This window comes from Cupressus sempervirens, chromosome 8 (genome assembly GCF_028749045.1).
Source record: "Cupressus sempervirens isolate cs-2001-9-10 chromosome 8, ASM2874904v1, whole genome shotgun sequence".
Taxonomy (NCBI): domain Eukaryota; kingdom Viridiplantae; phylum Streptophyta; class Pinopsida; order Cupressales; family Cupressaceae; genus Cupressus; species Cupressus sempervirens.
Genome location: NC_143125.1, coordinates 683,923,523 through 683,929,554, shown reverse-complemented (window position 1 = coordinate 683,929,554; position 6,032 = coordinate 683,923,523).

The window sequence follows — 6,032 nt, the reverse complement described above, 5'->3', positions numbered from 1 at the left end:
TTCCCTCCCTTCCTTGTTTGACAAATTAGGCATGAGTTGCGTCAAGTTCTATTCTCTAATGTCCTTAGCAATATTGAGTGCATTTTCCTAGACTAGTATAACTACCTTTAAGATATTTTCAAGGACTTGTTTTACCAGTTCATTAGGGGAATATTTCCATTTTTCCATTTTTGCCACTAGGGAATCTTCAATCTACTTCTTCTTTATTGCACTCCTAGTTTCATACTTAAGTGATTTCAAGGATGTCATGCCTCCTCCTTCTTCTAGTCTTTTTAGTCTGTCTTCAAAAGTAGGAGCAATCTTTTGAAGTATGATTTGATCTTCTTCATCCTTATCACCCAACTTCAATTTCCTCCTTGATTTGGTGGATCTCCTTGTGAAGACAATAAGGGAAGACTTTCTAGGTTTTGTAATTATGACCTTCCCTTTCTTCATGGGAGGCTCCTCTATTTTATATTCTACTTCTTCTACATCCTCCTCTTCTCCTTCTTCTACTATATCATCTCATTTTCCCTCTATTAGCATGAGAGGAGAGCTGGATGATTTTTTACTTTTCATTAATTTCTCTACCCTTTTTCTTCCTTTATTCATTGCTTGTGGTAGCTTGACCTCAAGTTCAATTCTAGCCTTTTCCCCTTCATATATTCCAAAATATTGTACCTTAGGATCCACTAGCTCATTCAAGATAGCCTTAATAATGTCTTTGATGTCATCAATGTTTACCTCATAACTTAAAGGTTTTATCCATGCCACTTTGGCCTAACTATTTTGATGTAATCCTTGTCACACCCAACTAGAAAATAGATGTCTTGCTCATAGTCTTCTACTAATTTCTTAGGTGTCCTATATCTTCTTTGTATTTTCTCTTTGAATGATTCAAATTATGCATCCATTATACTTTCAAAGTTTTCTCCCATTTCAGCTATGAATTCATTTATGTAACAAACATGTCAAAAGAAAACCAAACTTATAAGTATTATTTTTGGAGATTCAAATACTCTCCATGTTCTTTTGCAATTGACTTAGTAGTATCTTAGCAATGTCGAAAGATAGGTTATTTTTTACCACCTTGAGTGCTAGGTCAACAACTTCATAGGGGACATTATTCAATCTGCTTGAGCTATATATCTTATGAGCTATCACATGAATCAAAAATTTGATTTCCATGTCAGTCGCTCCATTAATCTTCATTCTTTTCTCATCCCACTTGACAAGATTTCTCTTTTCTAGTTCAACCCAACATAGAGTTTTTTGTATTTTTTTCCTTTCTCAACATTGGTAATGCAGTAATCCTATGCACCATCTTCTTTGTGATCTAGATAGGGTGATCCAACAATAAGTGTATTTCATGGACTCTACTCAAAATATATCAGATCCATTTTCCTTAAAAGTCTCTCAACATGTGCATAATGTGTACATCAAACCCTTTGTATCCAAATGTACATGCTTGGGTTTCAAAGCTCTATTCACAGATAATTTATTGAATTTTTGGTTCATTTATAAGGTTCCAATATTCTAAATTGAACAATGGTAAAAGGATGTAATATTGTGAATAAGAAGTACCTTTGGAGGGATTTGAAACTGTGCTTTGACTAGGTCAAGAACTTCTACTATAGCTGGGGTTAACTTGAATATGAGAGCCTTGAAATCCGCTCCATGAACCAACATCTTAGAACCTTTCCTCATTATGTTCTTGAAAGATTCCATTTCTTTATTAGATCTTGAATTTGGAAGTAAATCCTCAATCAACTACTTCATATTACTTAGGGGCTCAAAATTTCTCTTCACTCTTAGCTCTACAAATTTGTAGTGAGATAACCTGATCAAATTTATTCTTTTAACAAAATTCTATCTTTATAGTCGCCATTAATGCTTCATAAAAATTATCTCTTGATGAAAGCTTGCCCTCCACTCAGTTTGGTCTTTGCAGCTCATAAGAACTTCAAACTTAGTAGGGTTACCACCACTCAATCTTGATTTAGTACTCATAAGAGTCACCAACTTGAAATATACATTCAAATCTTGTAGGTTTAGTGCATCCTAACCTTGCTCATTAAGGTCTTACAACTTGACCTTGCTTGGTAAGGTCTTCACCTTCCACTATTGCTCAGTGTTCCTTGTGCGAATTGAGTGTTGATTGAATCTTTCTTCTTGCTAACTAGAACTAATGTTAGATGAATTCTTATGAATCATAGTTCTAGTGACCTCCATAGGTAACTAGTTTGAAATGGTTGAGTCACCCAACTCATTATCTTGGGTGTCAACAATTTTAGGACTTTATCTTGCATTCTCTAGAGTTTTCTACACCCATTATTGCTTCATTTGATTTATGATATTTTCATCCTTTGACTTCTTTTCATCTTTAATTCTTCCTCTTTTCATATAGTTCTTGGCAAGATGTCCAAGTTTTGTACATAAAAAACATTTCTTTGTATTGTCTCTCTTCCTAATGTGATGTCTTACATAATTTTTTCCAATGTTCCCATACTCACCATAGTAAAAACATCTACACCATGTGTTATAATCCCAACCAAATATTTCTTTCACAATTATCTCTATTGGGTTCTAGTTCTTGGTCTTGCATTATGAAGATTTATGTCCTTTTTTATTATAGTTAAAGCACTTTCCTTCAAACTTAGATTTCTCTTTGCATTCACTTTCCCTATGCCCATTCTTATTGGAATTTTAGCAATTTCCATTGAATTTTGGTTTCCCATTACTCCAAAAAAAAATTGATGTATGACCTATCTTACCAAAATGATGACAAGTTTTTTTTTTTTTCTTTTGAGTTCCTTGCTATGATGATTCACCTTCTTTTGTATATCCTAATCCAACTTTTTCTTTGTGCCTATATTTATTTTGCTCATTCAATTTATTCATGCTTTTTTGAGATTTCATTATCCTTTCATTGGCTTGCTTCTCCATGCAGAGATCATGTTGCATTCTTTCATTCTCTATCCTTGGATTGATAAGTTCTTGATTTGCATCATTGAGTTCATCAATCAAATATGTTTGTTGAAGGGATAGTTGATGGATTTCACTATCTTTTTCTTCTATCCTTTTAGTAAGCAATCTTTTCTATTCATTGGTTTTTTCCTTTTGTTCCAATATTTCACACATTGTAACTGGTTGGATTTATTTCTCTCTTTTCATTTTTCTGACTTCTTCTTGAAGAGTAAGATTCTTCTCAAGTAGATCTTTTATTGTTACATCAAATCCTCTAAACTTTTCTCTTGGAAAAAGTCTTCAATTATTTCTTCAATGTAGAGATTATCATTCAATTGCTTTGCTAATTCCTTCCTTCTTTGCAAGGATTAAGAGAGATGCTCCTTTTCTATCTTGAGTTGATCCATGGCCAATTACAGATCCATCTTCTCATTCTCAATAGCCTTTTCTAGCCTATATTTCCCCATTGCCTCTAATATTTTCTCGAGATGTTAAACTTCCAATATGAGAAATAAATGCTCTGATACTAATTTTTGGAAATACAAGGTAGGATAGGTTACTAAGAGGGTAGGGCTGAATCAAGAACCAATAAAATTTTAAACATAATTCACCAATTAATCCTTAATTTATTATTTTGATCTAATTGCATACATGAAATAATGAAAGCAACAAAACATTCATAACACTTTGACACAATATTTGGTGACCCATAAACCATCCAAATAGAAAGTAAAAATGGGGTGGGGATGATACCCACAAGCTTTAGTACTGTAGTATAAAGTTGGCTTGTTAAGGCTTACAATTGATCACTTATGGTGCTCTACCTTGCTAGGAGCAATAAGAATTATTATTCCACCTTATGAAAGGATTTTACAAACATACAATGAAGTATGCACTTTTTTATGAGATTTATCAAAAGACTATTAAGTTCACCCTGTTAAAAGATTTGACTGATGTAATTGTTAGGATGAATCAGTGGTTGATATTTGATCTACAACTTTTATTTGCTAATTGAGACTTCTTGAATTGCAATTATCATCTTATTATGATAGATAAGTCTCTAATATGTACCATATATTGCTTTTAGCCTTCTTAAATTCACTCACATCTTCTTCTTACATCTTCTCATTATATTATTTGGATATGGTACAATACATTACATATATACCAATCCAATTAACTATCTTTTGGAGTCAGCTACACTACCAAATTTACCATAATTCACAAAATTTGTCCAATTGTTGCAACTCAGGTTTTGAAGACAACTTGGTGATGTTCTAACACTCAGAAAACACTGTCAACACACAAAAAACTCTAGCACTTTTGATGTTGAAGCTCGGTCCATACTGATCATTTTGAGTAGTAGGAACTTGGTTAGCAGTATGTGACTCAGTGAACATAGAGAAACTCAATAGATATTGAAATGCTTGGTTGATACTACATGACTCAGTCAATACTAAAATTCTCTTTGTTAACACTGCAAGCATGGTAGACACTTGATATGCTTGGTTAATACTACATAACTTGGTTAACACTATACACTACTTCTGAAGCTCAATAAGCATTATAAAACTTGAAAATCACTATAATATGTCTTAGATGCTTGGTAGATGATGTGAATTTTGGCAGGAACTATAAATTGACTATTTATCTTGGTAGCAATTGAAACATTTGGTTAACACTGCTAGAAGAATGGTAAGCTCGATAGCAATGAAACAAATGGGCTAAGTGTGAAGTCACTAATAGACAAATGATTTGACCATAAGGTCAACAAGATATTCCACTATAGATTTCAATAGTGAGGAGGAGGACTAAATTATACTTTATTACTATTTTGATATATAGATATATTTGTAGCAACTGATACTTTTTGATATCAATGTATCTCATGTAAAAGTTTTTTCTTTGGATCCCTTTTTTGGGGGCTAGATAATGGATCTATTATTCTCATATTTATTGGTTTGATAGAAAGTTGATAGTATTTTCGATGTTCTATTTTTTCTTTCTAATATGTAATAGAAAAAAAAATCTACAAGAATACCAATCTGGTTGTACAAAAGCCATAGATTGGTGAAAATAGAAAACAAAAGCTACAAGAATACCAATCTGGTTGTACAAAAGCCATAGATTGGTGAAAATCATAAAATATTTGAGGTGCTACAAAAATTGGACTTTTGGTTGCTTTTTGTCATATTTCTATATAATGTGACCATGAGAACGACCATGATTAACAATTTGGGGAAACTTGGATAGTCCATGGTGTATAATATGAAAACATATAAAGAAAGAAAAAACACAAGAAAACATAATAAACATAGATTTTTTACACAATCATTTTATTGATATTTCATATCAAATACACTCTCTCAGGTTTCCATACTTTCTTTTGAATCATACATTACATTTAGTAATAAACATTATTTAAAACATGCTAAGAATTATGTTTCGGGCTAATTCCTAACACAAATAACTTTCAGTTTATTACTAATGCAAAGTAGACAACCCACTTCTACCACTTGTTTCCTAGGACTCTAGTGGCACCCAAGCCCACCACAAGATGATGTTTTGGTTTATTAACCTTTTTCAAATGAGGACCTCTACCTCTCCAAATGGACTCCACTTTCCTAAGGTTCTTCCCCTTTCCTAGGGCTCAAGGCAAACTTGGACCAAAACAAGGCTTTAGGAACACTTTCCCTCAACTAGGCCAAATAAGGAAAAACAAGTGAAATGGCTTTGAGACTTCAAACTTAGGCTAAATTTAACATCACTAGGAATAAACCACTAGGATTCATTCACTTTTAGGGCTCCAACACCTTCAAAGGGTCAATTTCCCAAACTTAGGCCTAGAAATCCTAAAAGGTCAAAATTTAGTTTTCCTTGGCAAACTTCCAAACTTTCCAAAGGATGAGACCAAATAATTACCCTATTAGATACCCTTTACCTATTTCTTGAAGACTCCAAAGGATCAAGGGCTGAATCCATTCTAACATGTCCAAACTCCACTTTAGACCACAGACCTAATAGGCCTAATTAGGCTGGGTTTCCAAAGCAAGTGCTTGAAGATGGGTTCATAGAATCAAATAAAC